Source organism: Mesoplodon bidens (genome assembly GCF_964165515.1).
Source record: "Mesoplodon bidens genome assembly, chromosome: 6".
NCBI lineage: Eukaryota > Metazoa > Chordata > Mammalia > Artiodactyla > Ziphiidae > Mesoplodon > Mesoplodon bidens.
Window position 1 is genome coordinate 34,870,758 of NC_138162.1, and position 23,437 is coordinate 34,894,194.

The 23,437-nt window shown below is 44.3% G+C and overlaps 1 protein-coding gene and 1 pseudogene across 9 annotated transcripts in view; one reads left to right on the plus strand and one right to left on the minus strand.

The window, feature by feature from the left end:
* The window catches only part of PALM2AKAP2 (PALM2 and AKAP2 fusion), a 624,976-nt gene that overhangs the window by 90,908 nt on the left and 510,631 nt on the right, over nucleotides 1–23,437 (plus strand). For 2 of the 8 annotated variants that reach the window (XM_081237134.1, XM_081237125.1), the window contains exon 1: nucleotides 23,178–23,196. The exons of 3 other annotated variants lie outside the window; for them this stretch is intronic. The gene's annotated coding sequence lies outside the window, so the exon portion shown is untranslated. Of the gene's footprint in view, nucleotides 1–23,146; nucleotides 23,197–23,437 lie in introns of those variants that run through there. 3 more of the 8 variants (XM_081237128.1, XM_081237124.1, XM_081237127.1) reach the window with 3 other exon arrangements.
* LOC308618858 (surfeit locus protein 6-like) lies at nucleotides 22,164–23,253 on the minus strand (annotated as a pseudogene). Its single transcript has one exon. The product of its transcript is annotated as a surfeit locus protein 6-like (transcript).

The window sequence follows — 23,437 nt, forward strand, 5'->3', positions numbered from 1 at the left end:
CGTCTGGAGCCTGTGCTCCGCAACGGGAGAGGCCATAACAGTGAGAGGCCCGCGTACTGCAAAAAAAAAAAAAAAAAAAAAAAAGAATGGATACATGTATATGTATAAATGAATCACTTTGCTGTACACCTGAAACTAATACAACATTGGACCATCATAGCTGAGCCTAGCCTGCCTTAAACATGCTCAGAACACTTGCATTAGCCCACAATTGGGCAGAATCACCTAACACAAAGCCTCTTTTATAATAAAGTTTTGAATATCTCATGTAATTTCTTGAATACTACACCAAAAGTGAAAAACAGAACGGTTGTATGGCTATAGAATGGTTGTAAAGTGTATCAGATATTTGCTCTTGTGATCACGTGGCTGACTGGGAGCTGAGGCTCGCTGCCGCTGCCCAGCATCACGAGGGAGGATTGCAGCATATATCACTAGCCCAAGAGAAGATCAAAACCCAACGTCCATTCTCTACTGAAAGGAGAAAAGGTTGTTTCACACCATTGTAAAGTTGAAAATTGTTAAGTGAACAGTCATTTGAATGGAATTGCTAATGCATAGTGGTCAAGGTCCCATCAGAAGACAGAAACTACAGCTGTTCTTATATTTTTTTTAAACACCAACCTGGTCCTGGTGGGTGGAGTATGGGGTCTCCCAGAAAAGGAAGCTGGATGTGGCCGGAGCCCTGAGGGTTCATTTTGACACTTTAGGTATGTGTATGTGTGACTAGGTCTGGGTCCAGGTGTAGGGGCAGGAAGAAGATGAACGGGATTTGAAACAGACCAGCATCATGGTGCAGATGTCTCCTTCCCTCTTGCCAGGTCAGTATGTGGCGTTTCCAGCCTCCATCTGATGCCCCAGGCAGCCCTTCACAGCTCCTGCATGGCGTGTGGACCTCCAGTCTATCTTCTCTTTTTGCAAGAACATGAGGCTTTGCTGTTTGTCCCTGAGTCTCTCAACCACTTGAGTCCAGGTCTAGCTCTTATCCTTCTGTGAACCACTTGGCTTTAGTTTTTGCCCCTGAGTTGAGCTGTGCGTATCTCCCCTTTATCATGTCTGTAGATTTTCTTTCTTGCTTTCCAATTAATCTAGGTATGTAATAAAGTTCCTTATTTGGGTGGGTGGGGGACTTGTGTGGTGTTTTACCCTGGATTTTTATGTACTTGTGGCTGAGGTAGGTAGGCCATTCCGTGACAGGTGAGTTTGTCGTGGTGACCTAAGTGCCCCGGAGAGTTCTGACAGGGTGAGAGTGAGGAGAGATACAAAGGGTATATGAAGATGTTTGGCTGGGGACTAAGAATGTGGTCTTCTATCTGCCCCGGTAATGATTTGAATTGTTTTAAATTACTCTTGTTCATATGTGGTTTATTTTATTATAATTCCACAGACAAATGGAGTCACACGGGCTCCAGTTATATTTGAAATATGACTTCAGGTTTCTAATGATGATGATTGTGAATTTATTCATCTCAGTGCTTGCCATACAGTAGATCCTCAATCCATATCTGTGGAGCAGATGTATGCACGAGTAAATGAATGAATGGGTGACAGTTTACTAGGACAAAAATCTTACAATTGGGGTCTTCCATCCTCAATAATTTGACAGCTCTGATGACTTGAGGAGGTGCTGTGACATTGACCAGCAGCTGCAAATTAAGTTAATAAACAATGGCTTTCCTGACAGAGGGGGACACATGGGAAATGTGAAAAGCAAAACTAGAAAGAGAATGCTTGAAGGAAAACATTTCTCCAAGGAAGCGACAAATTGAAGGTGACTTTAAAAAATAAAAGGAAAGGCATTGATGACCTTATAGTAGAAAGGCTTTATTGTCTCTGTGGAGAAAAATCAATGAGAATTTTAGAGTGAAAAGAGAGGAATCGTGGGTTTCTCAGCTCATGCTTTGTACAAGGTGTAGTGGCGGCTTTGCCTCAGGGGAAGCTTTTATAGCCTCAGGAGGAAGGAGGCTTCCAGGAGCAGGTCACAGGCCAGCTGGGGCACAGTCCTGATGGACTGAATGGCGGGAACAGGAAACTGACTCAGAAAGGATTTATACTTTGGTGATGTAGGGAAAGGAAAGTGGACCCAGTAAGAGAGATCACTGGTTCAAGAAAGGAGGAAGAACTTGATAATCACTTTAAGTTGATGAGAACAAGTAGCAGAGAGGCAGGTGTGAGAACAGAAGCTAAATCAATGGCAGTTATCAGTGAAATGGGATCAGAGAGGAAGCCCCGGACAATGGGCAAATAATACTGGACCACACTTGGGAGGAGAGTGGGGACAGGAAGCTTGGGAGGGGGAGACCCCAGGGTGCATAAAAGGAGGAGAGTGATAGGGTCACAGCTTGGCCCTGAGGTTGTTAACAAAGAAGGCAGAGTGATTCCGATCTGTTCCTCCATCCTCTCTCTTTTAAGGATATGGTATTCCAACTGGAAAGAGTAGAACAAAGAGCATGTAGAAGGGAATTGCAACCAAATACCGGTTAAGGAAACAGGGAGAACCAGGCCCAGATGAACTATATTCCAGAGATTAAAAGAGCTAGAACTGTATGAAGCTGTTGTCAATAATCTATGAGTAATTATAGAAAATTGGTGTTGTCCAGCAGATTGGAGTTGAGTTGTCCTAGTCCATGTGGGATGCTATAACAAAATACCATAGACTGAGTGGCTTACAAACAACAGAAAATTATTTCTCACCGTTCTAGAGGCTGGGAATCCAAGATGAAGGTGGCAGCAGATTGAGCGTCTGGTGAGGACCCTCTTCCTAGTTCATAGATGGCTATTTTCACTGTGTCCTCACTTGGCAGAAGGGGACAAAGAACTCTCTGAAGTCTCTTTTATAAGGGTATTAATCCCTTTCATGAGGCGCTACCCTCATTACCTAATCACCTCCCAGAAGCCTTGTCTCCAAATACCCTCATACTGGGGATTAGGTTTCAACATAGAATTTTGGGGGAACACAAATGTTTAGTCTATAGCATGAGTTAACACAATTTTCAGCAAGCCACCACTGGCCCATATGGAGCCTTTGTGTGATTTAGCAAAAGGCACCTCTTCCTCAACATACTTTGCTTCCACCTGTTGGAAAATTATAACAATATAATTTTTAAAGAATGGGACACTTTATGGCCTTCTGCCAGAACAATTTTTACAATATTTAAGGCTCAAATTTACAGTATCTACCATGTATGTGGTCCCTCCTTATATGTGACACTCTTAAGTATATATCACCTGTATCCCTTGCACAGTCTCTGATTTCAGGACAGAAAAATGGTAGGTTACAGAAATTATAGAATAGGAGCATGGTATGATCCTTGGAAAAATTGAAGGACACTCAACTGTTTTACTTGGGAACATTTAGAAAATAATGTGGTGATCAGTAGAACTCATCAGGAATGTTGATTAATGGAGAAAAGGTAATTTGATAGACTAGTCTGTTAAAATTACATTTAATAGGGAGAACTTGAGTCTGAAAATAGCGCCACAAGTGTAGGATGGGGGAAAGATGTAGTTTAACAGAAGCATGTGTGAAAAGAATTTGCCAGGAATCTCAACATAAATAACTGATGAGAAGCGATCCCTATACAAAATTTTGGGGTCCTAGCCTTCAGCAGTAAACTTATTAGAAAGACAGAGATTAGGGCCCCTTTCTATTTTTTCAGCTCACCCCAGGATTTTGCATTTGGTTCTGGGTTCCACACATGAAGACAGATATACCTAAACTGGAAGAAATTCAAATGTTTGTCTAGGAAAGTGAGAAGAATGGAAAATACATTGTTTGTGTAGCAGTCTAAGGAATTGGTGGCATTAGCTGTGAGACAGGAAAAATTACTTGTAATTTATAACTTTTCCATTGAATGGCTGTGGTCGAACATTCTTTTGTTTGCTGAAAGCAAGTCTTCCTGGGAATAATAACCTTTGGCATTCTGGGATTCTAGAAGAAAGCTAGAGACCAAACAGAGGGCAGTCAACGGGAAGGATTTTTGGGAGGAAGCATGTGCAGGATGGCAACCAGTGGGGAGTGAAAGCCTCTCTTCAGCACATCAGTAAAATCTTTGGTAAAGTTTATATTGCTCACTGTGGGTTGTGGAAGGTATTTGTTGCTGAAGGCAGGCTGGGATGAAGTGTTGAGTCCTGCTTCAAGGTGGGCTAGGTCACCTTGGAAAAGAGAATTTTCATAGGGAAGGTAACGGTTGCAAAAGGCTGTAAATTGAAAAAAATTAGTAGCAGTTGCTTTCTTAACTGTCTTTTAATCTACAACAATTCCCCTCCACCCTCTTTGTCAGACCATTCATTTGTGGAAGTCATATGGTCATTTCTCCTGCAGAATTTCCTCCATTCTGGACTTGGCTAGTTGCTTCTTGTAGAGTTTAACTTGTTTTTCTATCCCTCTACCTCCCATACTTTCTCTAGACCTGTAGCTATGTCTGGAGACTTGATTTGATTCAGGTTCAATTATTTTGGCAAGAATAACTTGTACATTTTGCTGTATACTACCTATACCTCACATTGATGCATGCCGTGTTCCATTTTTTTTTTCCATTTTTGTGTGATGCTAAGCTGATCAGTAGGTTTAAGAGTTGTCAGTCTGATCCATCCGTTAAAAATTTCCCGTCAACTCAATGATTTAACATCCACCAATGATTGTTGTCTAGATGTGTTCTTTCATTAGGGGTTGCAAAGTGGTCTTTTAAATTCTATCATGCCTTCTGCATGTATTATCTGAAGTTATCCTATAAAGAACAACTTACTCATCAACTATTTGGTTATGCTGAAATATAGTCATAGAGGAAAATCAAGATAAATGCTCAATTCTTGCCTTTTATCAACTTCCAGAATAGTTGAGTTGATATCCTAGCAACCTCTAAAAGTGACTAATGTTTATTATTATTGTTATTTTAAAAGATTGTATAACCCAGGCAGTACTCTTAGATGATTTCCTTCTTCCTCTAATTCTTGACAGACGTTCCCTGGGGTGGTGCAATCTTTGTTCACCACATTCCCACTGTTTATTCCTTCATAAAGCAGTTCAGGTCTTATTGAGAGTGTTAAATGAGATGATGTGTTTAAGGCTCTTAACACAGGACCTGGCAGGTAGTAAGCATTAGAAATATGGAAACTATTATTATGAAAAGATTCTTGAAGCAGACTTGCACCTCATCGATCCACCCAGACAAATGAGAATCCCTGCCAAACATCAGTACCTCCTCCCTGCCAGACCCTTGGGGATTCAGCCTGCTCAGTCCTACATCAGAATTCAGTGGTAGCTTGTTTCATCAGAACATCAGGCAGCTGGGTCCTTTAAGCCTGTCCCGAAGAGAAAGTACTTCTCCCCACTTCCTATATCACTGATAGTGTTTCTTAATGCTGAAGTTATTTATCTTATCTTTCTTTCTTTAACATATATGTTTTGGTGGACTTTTGCATGAAAATGAAAACTATTTCTCATGGTTGTGGCATTCTTGCCCCTCCTGACTCACTCTCCATCCTATACCGTGCTCCGTGCCAGGAGGCTGTCTTCATCAGTGGGCTTCTTTGCCCTCTGGCTTCTGGTTGGGCTGTGCCAATGGGAGGCACAGGCAGGGGACTTGGACTGAGGTGATGGTTTTTTAAGCAGCTCTCTCCCTGTCAGGTTACTGTATATGGGCTGTAGCCCTACTGTGGGCTGCAGCTCCTGTCTGGCAGCTCTCTTCATATGTTCTCTCTAGTTTCTGGCATATGCTCATTCTCCATCAGGTAACAGCCCCCCAGCATTTCAAGGCACCAGGTAGTGCACCATCCATTGGTTGCTTTTCCTAAATCCTCCCCTTGACTTTGTAAATAGTACCTTTATTAAACTCTGCTGAAATTTCCCAATGTAAGTGTGCAAACTGTGTCCTGCTGAGTGGTAGGTACAAAATTGTTTATGTTAGTAAAAGATCAGAAACAACCTAAAATAATCACAAATTATAGGGGCTTAGTTTACCAAATTATGGTGTAGCTATACGACACAAGAATATGTAGCCATCTGAATTCAAGTTTTTGAAAATATACTTAATGACAAATGAAAATGCTCATGGTATAATATTCAGGATCACCCAATTTTATAAAATAAAGTGTGTGTCTATGTGTGTGAGTATGTAGAAAAAGGATTAAGTTCCTTTAACTTAACATTAAGTTCTGTGTAGGATTGTGGTTGATTTTAACTAAATTCATGCTTTTTAATGTTTCCCAAATTAAAAAATGAAAAGGTAGAGTTTTGTAAGAATAAAATCAACACATTTCATTATTTCTATATTATTTAAATCAGTTTTCTACTTAATGTCATGAATGGCAATTATAGCAATACCAAAAGAATTACTTTTGGGCAGATGTTTTTTCCTATTCGTATATTGTTTTGATGTTTGTAATCTGCTTTAAATTACTTCAGCATAGAGGTGTGTGTGTGTGAATATGTTTGTGTGTGTGTGTGTGTGTTACTCTGAGCTGCTCTCTAGGGGCTGTCAGTTGCCCTAATCAACAGTTCACACCCCAGGATTGATCAGCTATAGCACTTAATCAGAAAGGCCAGGCCCTAAAGGCAGCTGCTACAGCATTTAAGTTGTCTATATCTCAATCACCACCAGAGACTTTATTAGTTAACATAATGAATGTCAGAAATGAGTTTTCATGGATGAAATTTGTGTCTTGTGAATCTGCATAACAGATGTTAGAAGTAGGCTCTTTTCAGTGAAATTAAAGGGTCTCCAGCTATGTGAGTTGGCTAGCATACTTTAGAGATGGTTGCCACCCTTGCAAGTCTTACAGCCTGATCTCTTGGGGCTGGCACCTGAGGTTTGGTCCTTACTTAAGTAGTTCTCTGTTGATGCAGAGTGGAATGATTCTGGTTGCTTTCTGTGGACAATTAGGGTGACAGAATCCTGCCTCTGGAACATTGTGACATCGGCCTCTGGTTAATGTTCCATGCAAGGTGGAATCAGAGCATCTAAAAACCAAAAGAGGTTATATGATCCGTTTTTTGTGCTTACTTACTATTAAAGTTTGTTTAGTTGGTATCTATACATGTGGCAGAATTTGGTCTGAAACTTGCTTTCATAAAAACCTGGTAGCAAGGGTGTGGAGGTGAGCTACTTTTTGGTTTGGCCAAGACAAGAACCTGAGAGTCTTGGATGACCGAAGTAGCGTTTCGTCCATTTGCAACATAGAGAACTTGGACTCCAAGGCATGTGTTGGAATACTGTCAGTTACAAAGAGCTACTTGAGGATGGAATTAGGATAAAATACTCTTTGGCTAGTTGAAATACCTAAAGAGTATGCAGCAGAATATGTTCCCCCAAAGCCCAAAAGTTTGTGTATTGCTGTCCATTGTGCCCTCTGCCTTCGTAGTCCTGGTACTCACCTGCTCCTAAGACCAGGATGTTGCAGGTAGAGAACAGATCAGAGCCCCGGAAGGTGGGCATGACCCTCCCAGGTCAGAGGAGGAGGAGAATGGTTATGAAAATAATTTCAGGACTGAAAGAGAAATAGTGGCCCCTTCCAAGCACCGTTGGGTATCTCCAGGAGACAGCACATAGATGTAAGTCACCCAAGGCCTCAATGCCTCTCCAGGTTAAGAAATAAGGCATCAGTAGTTGTGGGCATGTTGAACGTATTTGCATACTGAGATTGCTTAGGATTTCTCAGAGTCATCTACAGTCTCTCTACCTTTGTAATGTGCATCAATTATGAATTCAAATATAAATAGTATTTTTATTTACTAAAATTCCACTGTTCTAAAACTATTGAGGCAGCTGGATAATGTTGCCTATATAACTAAATGAGGTTAATTCATTTAGTATTTGATGATATATTTTATGGGCTCGCTTAACCCGATAAACCTTTTAGATGCAGTTCTATTCCAAAAGGCATCAAGTGACCAGCTTATTGAATAAGCAGGACTTTACTTTTTCTAAAATAAATAAATAAATAGATAGATAGATAAATAAATAAATAAATAAATGTATGGCTGCATTGGGTCTTTGTTGCCGCATGCCGGCTTTCTCTAGCTGCGGCGAGCAGGGTCTACTCTTTTTTGCAGTGCGCGGGCTTCTCATAGCGGTGGCTTCTCTTGTTGTGGAGCACGGGCACTAGGTGTGTGGGCTTCAGTAGTTTTGGCACTCCAGCTCAGTAGTTGTGGCTCGTGGGCTCTAGAGCTCAGGCTCAGTAGTTGTGGCGCACGGGCTTAGTTGCTCTGCAGCATGTGGGATCTTCCTGGACCAGGGCTCGAACCCATGTCCCCTGCACTGGCAGGCAGATTCTCAACCACTGTGCCACCAGGAAAGCCCAGGACTTTACTTTTTCTCTAAACTTCTCTGTTGACTTGTCTTTCCCTTCCCCCGGATGAAAGTCTGGGCAGTTCCCATAGCTTTTCCAATCACTCACTCGCAGGTTAACACATTGTCTAATTAATAAGTCCAGTCTGGTTGAATAGCAAACTTCAATCTTCCATCCAATTTAAAGTCTCTCCTCTCCCACAGTGTGGACCCTTGTCAGGTGGAGACTAACAGTGGGGAAGGAGGCGTGGTTGGATTCTTCACTATTCCTCACTCTCTTACTCTTTCTCCTCGACTCTGTGGCTTTGGCTTCTCCAGGGTTAGGGCTAGAGAGGGAGAGGAGCAAGAGGCAGAAGATCCCTGCCTTGACTTACAAGGTAGATTACAATGTACTTGTAATCTACATTGGTGCCCTCTGGGCGGGGCCAGTGGACAAAGGCCAATTCCTCCTCTATAGGGCTTTCTGTTGGGTTCGTTGGAGCTATCCTTCCTGGGGCCCTCGTATTTTGGTTACTTGGTATGGCACTTTCCTGGACAGTCCCTGACCCTCGGTGGCTCCCTCCACACCCCTTCTGGTGGGATCACCTAACCTTCCTCCCTTCTGAGGGATCCATATCTAACACCTGGGATGCATGTATGCATCTTTGCCCCTCCACACTCTTCAAGTGTGGGCCAATTGCAATGCAGCCCTCTTAACTGTACCACCAATGGCCTCTCCAGCCAGCCAGCTTCTCACATTTTGACAATTTCAGGTATAGGTCAGCTCCAGACTCTGTCTTCCAATCACCAGAGTATATCTATCAAACTCTGAGACTTGAAACCCATCCTCCTATGGCTTTAGGTGAGAACAACTTCCCCCTTCCTTCCCATTTCCCAGTGGGAACGGAGGGGAAATGCCACAGCGCACCAAGTCTTTTTCTTAAAAAACTCCCCACTTCCCAATCTCTGTGACAAATCCCTAAACCTGTCCCAGTGTGAGGAGTGAAGGACTGCAGAGCCTGCCTCACGTTTCTAAGCCCATCCTGCATAGGTGGTCTTGTCCTATTGTACTCAGCTGCAAGGAGAGGGAAAGGCATGTTTAACATCCTGTAACTCTAACTACCCACAACCAGGGGCAGTTCTATTTAAAATGAAACATTCCAGAGGAGTCATGATAATTAAGACTTCTACTGCAGTAGAAGTAAGCGGGTCATGCCTGCTCTCAAAATCTACCAGGCCAACATCATCACATTGACTGGGAGTCTGTCTGAAGAACTTGGAGACTTCAGTCACGAACATTAACTACTCAGGGTTACTTAGCTTTGGGAAAGTCCCTAGAGACCTCCATTTTGCATCAGCTGCCAACTGGTTTCTGTCCATATTCCAGGCAAAGTTGGAGCTACACCAACCATCTCCAGATTCTCTCTGTCTCTCTGAGACCCATATCAGGACGGAACAGGCAGTTCATGGAATAGTCTTCATAGAACTGTGATCTAATTCCATGGGTTTCATTGAAGGTCAGTATAATGAGCAACCATTTACAATTTCCTTTTAGCCATACTAGAAACATCAGGAAAAAAGCAAATCTAATGGAGAAATTACCAACTACCTTTAATCTTCCATGTTCAATCTTCACAACATGGAAGTTGTGAGGTAAAACTGGAAATTATAGAGAAAGAAAGTGAGTCCAGAAACACCAACACTGCCTTACGACTCCTGTGACAGTGAGAGAATGTGTTACAGGGGACACAACTGAAAATTACAGGTGATTGTTCTGCCTCATTTGGGGACAAATCCTACTGCAAATAGCTAGCAGAACAAATTTTCTGGAAATTGTAATAATTGCATCTGGGCTAGAATGGAAGAAGAAACAATTGGGACTATTTCGTTTAAATGCCAAGAACAAGAACAATTTTAACAGCAGTAAAAAGTAGCCTCTGACTAAAACATTCTCCTTGTTCCCCCAGCGTCCCTCAAAATCTTCACAGTCTAGAGCAGTGTTTCTCAACCTTTTATTCATTATAACCCAATAAGGAGCTTTTTCGGATATTTTTTTCCTCATCTCCTCCTCCCATGAAAATTTAATACCATAAACATAACCTAATTATGTTTATGTAAATATAAAAGTATATGTATACTTACCATCTATATATGTACATCTATATCTATATCTGTATCTATGTGTGTGTTTTACACATAAAAAGAGTAAGATTTTTTCACCTATATTAATTTCCCAGGACTGCCATAAGAAAGTACCATAAACTTGGTGACTTAACACAGATTTACTCTTTTATGGATCTGAAGACTAGAAGTCCAAAATCCAAGTGTTGACAGGGCCGTGCTCCTCCTGAGGATCTAGAGGAGACTCCTTCCTTTCTGCTTCAGCTCTGGTAGCCCCAGGCATGCCCTGGCTTGTGGCTGCGTGACTGCAACCTCTGCCTGAGTCCTCACATGGCCTTTCTCTCTCTGTGTCTGTCCTCTTCTATCTCTTATGAGGACACTCATTGGATTAGAGCCCACCCTCCTCCAGAACGGTCTCATCTCATGCCTTCCCTTAATTATATTTGCAAAGACCCTATTTCGAATAAGGACATATTCTGAGGTTCTAGGTGGACATGAATTCTGGGAGATGATATTTAACCCATTACAGATCCCAAGAACCAAATGTGGTCCCCTTGGGGATGACATCATCCTTGCTGAGAATGCCATCCTTTAGAGAATAAATGGCCTTCAAAGCACTCCAGAATCTAAGTCCAACTAACCTGGAGAAGTGAGTGCTGTCAACTCTTTGAAGAGGTACGCTGACCAGTCCTCTGCTGGTGACTTTTGTAGTTTTCTGCAGAGGGATGCCATGGTCCCCAGAGGAAAGTCACAGCACTATCAGTCCATCTGCCCTCCTGCACCCCTCACCCCGCTGCTGAAAGGGTGCTTTAACTTCTGTCATCCTCCACTGCATCCTCTGTAAAGTGGGGAGAATCAGAGTACAGTATCTACTTCCTAGAGTTAATTTTGGCTTTAATTGAGGTCATGCACGAGGAGGGGTTCGCTCAGTGTCTACCATAGAAAATGTGCTCAATTAATGATGAGCAGTTATTTTTATTATCATTCTTTTTTCCCCACTGTGTCCCCCCTGAAAGATGGTGCTCCCAGTCCTTCCCCTTGACAGTTTCATGATCTGATTCCTCTCTCTAGAGATGAGGCTTCCTTTTTAGCTGTCTCTCCCATTTAATGACAGCCCATCTCATCTTTCACAAGCTTCAGCTTTATTTCCCATCAGGAAATCATGAACATGCCTTTTCTTGGCTCACAAAGCTTGCCTTGATATAAGTTGGGGAACAAGAACAACTTGTTCCCCAGGGGAGGGCCAACCATCAATGTAGTGAGCCAACTATGTCATGAAAAAACTGGGTGCACTGGTCAGTTCTGGTACACTCCTCTGGGGAAGGGGGGGTTCTTCTCTGTGACTTCTCTTCTAGAAAGGTAAGGAACCTATGCATTCGCTTTTCTGGGAAAATATTTTATTATGTCATATGCTTGTGAATAATTTGCATTTCAGGGCATTCATCTCTGCATATTTCTAACTTCAGGCTTTTTATCTTTGTCTTTATCCTGTGGCTAAAACTCTATGGCAGAAATAAAGGTGGAATGGGTGCCCTTGACTCCATCAGCCTCAGAGGGACCTCTGTCAAATGGTCCCACTCACATGACTGGAAACTCTATCCTGTGGTTTTGATTTTATCTGACAAGTAACTTGAGATTTGTATTCACAGTTCCATGTTTTTCCTCCATGTTGCACCAAGGGTTCTTGGTCATATAGGATTGTGCTTATGATCATTTAAACACTCTTTGTTTTACATAACCTTTGGCAGAGCTAAGCATTTGTGGGGACTTGAATGATATTGGGGATCGTTGCTTGAAGGACATGCTGATTTTTTCCTCTTCTAGATGATCTATCATATATCCTTGAGTCAAACTAGATCCCAGAGACCCAGGAAGGTGGGCTGCACTGTTCTGACAGCGGGCAAAGTTAACTTTGCTGAATTGCCTCTTGATTTGATGCCTTCAGCCTATATAGGGGTCCTCATGGACCCATCCCTAGGAAGCTTCTTATTCTGTTGGTTGAAGAGCAAGGCTGAGGGTGTCATGCTTTCCTTCCATGGTGTTCTCTTGGAAAAATGCTTATCTTCACTACTAAGAAGATCAGTACTTCTCTTGAATGACAGCTCTGTTTTTTGCCTCATGGATGTTGGGAACTGTATATATGATCATGTTTCTTTTCTTGTGTTGGATGCTGCAAAGCTTAGAACCAGTAGGTGGTTCACCATAGCCAGACTGAGGACTGCCTCACTCCAAGCTCATTCCTATCCCTTTCCTTGTAGTCTTTTTTCTTCTGCACTACTTAAAATTTGTGCTCTTTTATTGTATTTTAGTTTTCCTTGTAAGATCCCTTTTATCCTTTTTGGAATAAAGTAGGAAACACATTTTTTAAGTAAATATTTATCTGAGAGAAGAATTAAACTAATTTTGTATGATCCCAATGGGCAAACTGAGGATTCCTTCCTTTTTTCTATCTTTTCCTGCCCTCCCTCCCTCTCTCCCTCCTTCCTTCTTTCCTATCACTCAAATATTTAACATGTCAACTAACTATGAGGAACTGAAATAGGAGACTTAGGGAGATAGAGGAGGCAGCTTCTAGCTGTTTAAGAAATGACTTTATAATGCTCAGTCCTGCCCAAAGATAAACAATTACCACTTGTACCAGAACTTCATAATTTACAAAGTGCTTCTGCCCACATATGACCTTCACAGCAGTGCTCAGTTGTAGGGATTATTATCTTTATTGATCAAGAACCCGAGCTTTAACAAGAATCTTGGCCAAGGTAACTTAGCTGCTAAATGGGGGCGGTAAGAATGGCTTCCTGATTTTCTGGTTTCAAATCCTTGTTTGCCCTTTCCATGACCTGAGGCACCCCACCACTTATCCCCCCTCCACTTGCCGTGCGGTGGGCATACCCTCTCAGTCTGAATGTGTCCCCTTTCACTCTGATGTCATTTTTACCCAGAATGTGAATTCACAATTCACATAGTATCAGTGCTGTTTTTATTCTCTGTGATTTAAAAGCCAACAAAGGGGGGCTTCCCTGGTGGCACAGTGGTTGAGAGTCCGCCTGCCGATGCAGGGGACACGGGTTCGTGTTCCGGTCTGGGAAGATCCCACATGCCGCGGAGCGGCTAGGCCCGTGAGCCATGGCCGCTGAGCCTGCGCGTCCGGAGCCTGTGCTCCGCAGCGGGAGAGGCCACGACAGTGAGAGGCCCGCGTACCACACACACACACACACAAAGCCAACAGAGGGACTTCCCTGGTGGTGCAGTGGTTAAGAATCCGCCTGCCAATGCAGGGGACACTGGTTCAAGCCCTGGTCCGGAAGATCTCACATGCCACGGAGACACTAAGCCTGTGCGCCACAACTACTGAGCCTGTGCTCTAGAACCCGCAAGCCACAACTACTGAGCCCATGTGCCACAACTACTGAAGCCCATGCGCCTAGAACCCGTGCTCCACAACAAGAGAAGCCACCGCAATGAGAAGCCCATGCACTGCAATGAAGAGTAGCTCCTGTTCACCACAACTAGAGAAAGCCTATGCACAGCAATGAAGACCCAATGCAGCCAATAAATAAATAAATATAAATAAATAAATAAATAGAATAAAAAATAAAAGCCAATAGAGATATGCCAAATATGGTTCTGCTTTCATGCTTCAAAGTTTTGCTTCAGGAGGTAGCATCTTCCGTACAGGGGCCACATGAATGCTGGTTAGAAAACAGGCGGGTCCCTGTGCCAGTCATTCAGTGCTCTATCAGATTCAGCAGAGCATTTTTGAGTCACCAGGTGCCACCACCTCCACCTGGGGAGGTAGCTCTAGATTGCTCTTCACGTGGGTGCATATTGTGTGTTATCTTAGGGAGAGCAGAACGGTACCTTCTGGAACAAAGCTAGGGCTTATCACAGCATGCCCCACCAGCAACTATTTAAGGTACTTTTTTCTCCAAACCCAAAAGTTGGGGAGTATTATTATTATTATTATTTTTTTTTGGTGAGGGGGGCCTCCTCACCATGTCCCTATTTAGCATGAAAAAGTAAACATTTCTAGGTTGCTCATTTATTTAAAGGAGTATTGAATCATCCCTTGTTATCCTTCCTTAAACTTATTTTATCTTGTTGAAATTTCTCCAAACTTACGGCTTATGGATGGCACACTTCCTTAACTTCCAGAGAGATGCAACTGCCCCCATTCTTATGGTTCTTTGGTCATTTCCATAAGGTCATTGCATGTAAGCCCTTGCATGGAGTGTATCAGGCAGGGTAAGTCACGTTGTGCTGAGGTAACAATACACCTCAATTAAACAAAGGTTTATTCCCTGCCTCGGTCCATGATGTGTCAGCTGGGGGCTCTGCTCCTCACTGGCTTTACTCTGGGACCAAGACTGATGGTGTAGCCACCACCTGAATGGCAGAGGGAAAGAGTGTCTGTACTTGGGCACTGGACTCCAAAACTTCAGCCCACCAAAGCGAATCACTCAGCTACACCTCACTTCAAGGAGTAGGAAAAATCAAACCCACCATGTGGAGAACCCAAAATATTTGGTGCAGTGAGTTAGATCCTTGTGCTACACATTAATCTTATCTGGAAATGTCAGCATTTATCTTTTAGGCAAAAACCAGGGGACCTTTTTTTAAAATTAATTAATTAATTTAATTAATTTATTTTTGGCTGTGTTGGGTCTCTGTTGCTGCACGTGGGCTTTCTCTAGTTGTGGCAAGTGGGGGCTGCCCTTCGTTGCGGTGCGCGGGCTTCTCATTGTGGTGGCTTCTCTTGTTGCAGAGCACGGGTTCTAGGTGCGTGGGCTTCAGTAGTTGTGGCATGCGGGCTTCCGTAGTTGTGGCTCGCGGGCTCTAGAGCACAGGCTCAGTAGTTGTGGCGCACGGGCTTAGTTGCTCCACGGCATGTGGGAACTTCCTGGACCAGGGCTTGAACCCATGTCCCCTGCATTGGCAGGTGGATTCTTAACCACTGCACCACCAGGGAAGCCCATAAACCAGGTAAACTTTTATTAGGGGTTTGGAATCTAGAGACTAAATCTGCCACTTACTGCCTGGTACTTTTGGATGAGTCCCTATGCCTTCTGAGTCCAATTCCCTTTCCTTGATGTTTAAGTAATAACCCCCTGGTCGGGCTACTTGCATAGGATTATTGGTGAATGTCAAGGAGATACTAGATATGAAAATATTTTGAAATGTGAAAAAAGTTTTATAGATAAACATTGTTCAGCTTATTGCCGTGTCTTTTTGGGTAGAATAATAATTCTAACTCATATCACTTAGATCAAAAATAAAATACACCCATTCTGAGGACAGGCACCTTTCTCTGAAAATGATTATATCAGTTCTACCGAAATGTCAAGAACCTTTTAAAATTAATGTATAAGGCACTGGAGAAAAGGCCATGCCAAGGCAGCACCTGGCACAACTTCCCAATAGTTACCTTCATGTAACTATGAGTCTAGATGCATAGGTTATTTTGTCTTTAGACACTTGTGGGAATACTTCCAGTCAGACCAAGAAGGATTATCTCTGCCTTTTGCCGGCCCTTTCTGAGTTGACAGGTAGAAAATTGATCATCAGAAAAGAGCACACAAAACTCTAATACTATAGATTGCGACTGGATGATAAGATTTCCTGGGCAGTCAAATGAACCCATTCGACATGATTCCCATTTTTCATGGCAGTTCATAATGACCTTCCTTCCTTGGGGCTCCCTAGAGGGGAGAATCGACCAGATATGCTCTTAGGTTCAGCAGGGTGGCTTCCTTTATCTTGAATTTCACAGGACACTGTGGAATGTATGACTTTTAGGTCCCTCAAAGACTCCCTTCACTGGGCACATCTGGCCAAGTGGGTAGCACATTTGCCTCACAAAAACTGATCCTTTATTCTTGGCTTTTTTTTTTCATTCACTAAACACTAATTAAATACCTGTTATGCACTGTGTTAGCTACCTAGCTAGTATGGATGTAAGATTAACGAGACCCAGTCTGCCTTTGAGCAATTCACAGTCTAGTGAAGGAGACAATTATACAGGCAACGGTGACTGTACAACATGTTAGAGATGCCCAGGAAGTGCAATGAGATATCCTGGCAGCTTAGAGCAGGGGAGCCTCGCTGTCTCTAGAGGTCAGGGAAAGCTCCCAAGAGGAGATAAAGTGCCATTTGGGTCTTGAGGATGATTCAATGGCTGTCAATACAGAGCAAGAGAATTGGGGACAGAGGAATAGCATATGTAAAGACCTAGAGGCTGGGAAGACTTCCTGTTATGAAATTTGTATAACTGGGGGTCATGATGCTCTGCAGAGCCACAGTTATAGGGGCATGTAGGACCAGCTCTGTGCCAGGAAGGTCTGGGTCTCCCTCAGAACCAATTCCTGTCATCCCAGGGGGTTAACCAAAGGTGTAACATACGTACATTACACGTTGGGTTGGAGCCCAGAGAGCCCTTCCAAGTTTCCTCCACTTCTTCCTTCTCTGCTCCTCTGCCTTCTCCCCGACCTCCCACTCCACCTCCCAAGGTTCTGGTTCCAACCAGCTGCTACCATGGTTGGCCAAGCCCAGGACACTCTGTGCCCCTTTGGTCTGAGGTCACTGCATCTTGGGAAAATAACAGTGGATCTTTGTATTCCTCAGAACGAGGCACCTACCAGACAGATTCACCTCTCTCTTGCTAATACCCATTACCCTGAAAGCCTTAATTGTGATGCATGATTATGTTAAAAGACTTTCTTCCCATAAGGGAAGAGGACAGGAAGGAACAAAGCAGGTGAACAGTACCAAGAGCCATGCGTGTTCACTTTGCTTTCTGAGGAGAGGAAAAATCTCAGAGAGCAGCCATGTCTGTGTTTGCATCGCTCTCTGCTTTCTCCCCAATCTACTGTTTTCATGGTAAGAAAAATAAGTCCTGCCTTTTGAGAGGGTGAAACAAGTTCAAGAGCTTCTTATCCAGCTCTCCCTTGATGACAACCTAATGGTTTCCATTAGATTTGTTTTCCAGGTTATATAAACCAACAGCCTTGAACGCTGACTTGGGGTAAGCAGAATAAACCAAAGAAAAAGCCAGTTAGAATGTATTGGTGTGGCATTTAGTCTTAGAAAAGAAAATCTGCAGTTGTTCTTTGTAATGGAGATTTGCTGATCTGATTCGAAAATCCCGGAAGCTAGCACTGCATTTTGAAATGGTGCATTGCTTGACATGAGGTTTAAGCTCATTTTGGAGCCAGTTCTTCACCTACCACCCCAGGTTCTTCCTGAAATGTCCTCGGAGCCTTCTTAAGAGCAGAAAGATGCTTTCCCATTTCCTCCCCGCAAACCATTACATTTTCTTTCAGTGTAACACTTTATACAGTGATCAAATTATGTGGTGACCATAACTGAAAAATATCTGCATACAAAATTCTTCCTACTCTGGCAGTGTTTATGGCAGGGACAGTTATGAAATAGCATGTAAAACATGGACCAGCTTAAAATGATTTTGCTTTTTAAAAACAGGCTCTTCACTATGGAGAACAGTATGGAGGTTCCTTAAAAAACTAAAAATAGAATTACCATACGACCCAGCAATACCACTACTGGGCATATACCCTGAGAAAACCATAATTGAAAAAGAGTCATGTACCAAAATGTTCATTGCAGCTCTATTTACAATAGCCAGGACATGGAAGCAACCTAAGTGTACATCAACAGATGAATGGATAAAGAAGATGTGGCACATATATACAATGGAATATTACTCAGCCATAAAAAGAAACGAAATTGAGTTATTTGTAGTGAGGTGGATGGATCTAGAGTCTGTCATACAGAGTGGAGTAAGTCAGAAAGAGAAAAAGATATACCGTATGCTAACACATATATATGGAATCTAAGAAAAAAAAAAGGTCATGAAGAACCTAGGGGTAAGACGGGAATAAAGACACAGGCCTACTAGAGAATGGACTTGAGGATATGGGGAGGGAGAAGGGTAAGCTGTGACAAAGTGAGAGAGTGGCATGGACATATATACACTACCAAACGTAAAATAGATAGCTAGTGGGAAGCAGCCGCATAGTACAGGGAGATCAGCTTGGTGCTTTGTGACCACTTAGAGGGGTGGGATAGGGAGGGTGGGAGGGAGGGAGACACAAGAGGGAAGAGATATGGGAACATACGTATATGTATAACTGATTCAGTTTGTTATAAAGCAGAAACTAACACACCATTGTAAAGCAATTATACTCCAATAAAGATGTTAAAAAAGAAAAACAAAAGGTTGGCAACCTCCCCCCCAAAAAACCAAAAAACCAAAAAATAAAAAAAAACAACAACAGGCTGTTGATTAATGAAACCTGAAGGTATTTTGCAGAGACATCACTGCGCATGTGCAACATGGAAACCTGTGTCTCCAGGATGACCCCGGAACCAAGGATCTTCAGTCTATGGAATTCAGAGAATAGAAATGTTGCCACCAGAGCTCTTTACAAAGCAAGAACTCCTTCAGTGAGGAAAATCCAGCTTCCAGCAGCAAGAGTAGCTTGATTACCATATATGGACTGATTCAAGATTAGCCAGTCAGCTTCCAGGTTTGAAATTCTCCTAATTCCTTAAATTTTGCCCTGAACCTTGGATCTGGGAGACAGATTGGAGCTCTGCAGGTCGACCTCGCAATAAAGCTCTTTCTTTTCTCAAAAGCCGATGCCAGAGTATTGGCTTCTGTGTGCCTTGGGCAGTGAGCTTTCGTTTGGTAGCACTAATCTCTGGCACCCAGTAGGTTTCTAATTCTACCACTATGCCTGGGACATAGCAGGTGTTCAATAAATATTTGTTAAATAAATCTTATATAAAATCCCTGCTCAAAAACTTCCAACGGCTTCCTATAAACTTTCAACTTCCTCCTGACTTACATATTAAGAATCATTCTGTGTAGTTTGGAGCTGAGAGTTTTGAAGAATATCTTTGGGTCTGTGACCCAAACTATGACCCAAGTTTCTTTATTACCTCTAAATACTTAGAGTATCTACTAAGAGTAGGAAGGCTTCCCCACCTCATGTCCTCATTAGCTTTTCCTTGAACTATTATTATGATTTCTTATCTGGTCTCCTTGCCTCCTGACTCCCCCTTATTTTAATCATTCATAATCACTCTCTCCTGACCTCAGGACCAGCCACATAGTTTGAAGGTCCCAGTGCAAGATGAAAAATGCAGGACCCCTTATTCAAAATTACTTAAACTTTCAACACCATGGCAGCAGGACATTACACCAAGCACAGGGCCCTTCTGTGCTCAGGGTCCTCGGTGAAGCCAGAGTCTGCATATTCATGAAGCTGATCCTGCCTGAGTTCAACCCTTTTAAGGCACGGTTTCAGTCATGGTAAGTCCTTTTTCAAAAACGTTCAGAGGCTTCACGTTGTCTAGAGTTGTAATTATAGGGACTTATATCAATTTTGATCCCAACCTTCCCAGCTTTATCTCCTAGAATTCCTCTTTATACACCCTATACTTCTTCCAAATGGAACTACTTAATCTTGCCCAGAAGGTATCCCTTCCTACCTCTGTGCCTTATTTGTACTGCTCCCATTACTTAGAATGACGAGCCTCGTTTCCCATCATCACAAATCCTATGTGAAATCTTTCCTGATCCTTTCATTAAAAAAAATTTTTTTATTGAAGTCTAGTTGATTTGCAATATTGTGTTAAGCTTCAGGTGGGATCCTTTCATTTTTTTTTTTTTTTTTTTTTTCAGTACGCGGGCCTCTCACTGTTGTGGCCTCACACATTGCAGAGCATAGGCTCTGGACGCGCAGGCTCAGCGGCCATGGCTCACAGGCCCAGCCGCTCTGCGGCATGTGGGATCTTCCCGGACCGGGGCACGAACCCATGTCTCCTGCGTCAGCAGGCGGACTCCCAACCACTGCGCCACCAGGGAAGCCCAGGATCCTTTCATTTTCTCCCTCTGAATTTCTAATACCATTTTAGCAGAGTCCTCTTTTGTCCTTTTACTCTTTAACGAGCTCCAAGACTGTCTCGATGCTGTGGAAGGTACAAAGATGAACGTTATTTATTCTACTGATACTACTGTTAGGCTCTTTTATGCTCTCGAGGGTGGGCTTTGCCTAGACTCACCTGTGTCTGGCCTTTCGTAGAGAAGGTGCTCATATACTTGTTGAATAAACCAGTGGTTACGAGTTGACTTTCAAGAAAAGGGCATACGTTCACTTGTCAGGCAAATATTTATTGAGTACCTACTATGTGTTAGACTCTCTTCTAAGAGCAGGTAATACAGGTATGAAAAAGGCAGACTGGTGCCTGCTTGCATGGAGATTTTATTTTTATGGGTGGGAGGCAGGGAACAAACAAACAAACAAACCAGAAAAATAATAGCTATTGCTAAGTGCGTTGGATGTCATTGTGAAAGGGTTGTGCCGCATAGCATTTTCATTATCTTTCAGTCCTAAATATTCGCTAACATCCATTAGGGATGATTCTTTGACTCACAGGTAATTTAGAAGTGTGTTTCTAAGCTTCCAGACAGGAAACTTTAACAGTTACCTCTTAAGTTTTTTCATTGTTCTGTGGCCAGATCATATACTTTGTATGACACTGATGCTTTGAAACATGACTTGCTTTATGGACTAGGAGATGGCTGGTTTTCACCACTGTTCCATGTGTGCTTGGAGTACATACTGTTTTCAGATACACTGTTCTGTGTGTCCAACAGATCAAGCTTATAAATACTCTCATCCAAACCTTCCATATCCATCTGATTTTGTCTGCTTGGTTTATCAATTCCTAACAGAGATGTTAAAGATCTCCCACTTTGGTTTGTGAATTGATTTCTCCTTGTAGTTGTGTCAGTTTCTGCTAGACAGATTTGAAGCTATGTTCCTGGTGCACGACTGTTCTACCTTCCAGGTGATTTGAACCCCTTTTCATTACGTGGTGATAGTCCTCCTTAGCAGTGCCTTTTATCTTAAAGTCGACTTCATCTTATAATACAGCCAACACCAGCTTCCTTTTGGTTACCATCTGCTTCTTAACTGGAGTTTAGTCAAAAGAATTTTATTAACAGTTTTTTGGAAATATAATCCACATACCGTAAAATTCATCTGAGTTTTGTCGACGTGCATTCGGTCTGGCTGCCTGTGGCGTTGGACTTAACTCTGCCTCTGTGTATCCTCCATTCACCCGGCTTAGTTTTAGGTTTTACTTTCTCTCCCACCTCCTCCTAGACTGACACTGTCCATCCCACTACATTTTTCTTCCTTCTAGTTTAGTAACACTGTTTCTATCTTCTAGTGGTTATTTTAGGATTTTTAATGTGCATGTTTATCTTAAATGATAATCTTTATCCATCTTACAAATAAATTTAGAATAATTCAATTCCAGGCAGCCTGAGGATGGCCCCGCCTTCCCCCAGTTACCAAGCCTGTCGATTCCGCCTTCAGCTCTGGCTACGGGAGTTGGTTTTTGTCCTTTCCAAGAGAGTATGGGGCTGACACAGCAGCCACAGAGGCCATTCCCTTCCTGCTCCTGTGAACTCGGGAGAGGAGGAGGGGGCCAGTGAAGACCCAGCCCCTCCCCATGCCACTCCCTCCTCACCACTCCCTCGTCCCCCACCCCGGAATTCTCAGGGAGCGTTCTGGCCTCACCAGAGGGGGCTGGAGCCCGGATCTGGGTCACCCCTTCCCCGGATCTGAAGGCTCTTCTGCACGTGCGGCCTGGGCCCCGAAAAGTCGGTGAGGACAGGAGGGCAGCGTCCGATTTCTGCTGGGACCCTGAGCCTGCCGGGTTCGAGGTCGGGCAGTCGGGCCCTCAGGCCAGGCTAGCCGGCTCCAGGTCCTGGGGCAGGATGCGGCCCCTCTTGCGGGTCTTCTCCAGGCGCCGCTCAGTCTCGGCCTCCTTGTTCTCGCGCGAGTTCTGCCGCCACGGGTCCTGCAGTTGTTGCGTCTTCTCCGCCACACGCGCTGTGCGCTTCTCCCACGCGCGCTGGCGCTGCGCCCCGCCTCTTCTTGTGCTTCGGGGCCTCCTGCAGAAGGTGCTCGTCGTCGCGGATATTCACGCCCTCGGCCTTGTCCAGTAGGTTTACCCACTGCATCTTTGCCTCGAGCTCCCGGGCCTGGCCCGCGTCCGCGGCCCGCAGCTCCTCCAGCCGGGCCCGCTGCGCTCGCAGGCGCCTCAGCTGCTGCCTAGGCCCTGCCTGTTAGCGGCGTCAGGTTGCCCTTCCCCTTCTGCCTCTTCTCCTTCCTGCGCTGCGCCTTGCGGGACGGCTTCTCTTCGGTCACCTCCACCTTGTTGAAGAGCAGCCCCGGCCGGCCTTGCGCCTCCTCGCGGGGCGCCTCAGGGGCCGCTCAGCGTCTTCCACGCCCTCACGGGCTTCGGGCGCCTTCCGCTTTGCCCTCAGCGCCCTCGCTGCTGCTTCTTCCGGTCGCGCTCCTGCTTCCTCCACTTCCTCCGACGTCTTTTCTCCAAAACGGCGGGAGACAGCTCCTTGGCGCTGCCCTGGCCCCGCGCCTCCGGTATCTTTTCAGGCAGGCGCTGCCGCAGAACGTCCAAGGCAAGTAAAGAGGCTCTTTGTCCAGGCCAGCCGCAGGGGCCCCAGTGGAGCTGGAGGCCTCCTCCTCCTCCTCCTCGGCTGCCACCGGCTTCCTGACCTGAGACTCTCCGCAGGGGCCCGGGCCTTGGCCTTGGCAGCCTTCTCCTCCCGTTCCTGGGATTTCTTCACTGCTTTCTTCCTCTCCTTTTTTAGGAGCCCAGCAGCTTCTAAGACTCGAGTTTTGCCAGCCGACTTGCGCTTCTGCGGCTCGGGCCTGGGCTGGGAGCAGATCTTCTTGGCCAGGCTCTGCAGGTAAGCATACTTCGCGAGCAGAGAAGCCATGGCTGGAGGCTCAGGGGTCGGGCGGGGCTCGCTTGGGGTCCTACTCAGGGGAGGAGGGCCGGGGTTCAGCATCCCGGCGGCACCTGGCAGTCCCCGGTAGCCCGCGCTACCCTCAGACCTACCCGTCTGCGCTCACCAGAAACACTCCATGGATTAGGGTGGTAGTGGCTTGATCCCCTGGGCGGTTGTTGGTGCCATTCTTGAGGACGGA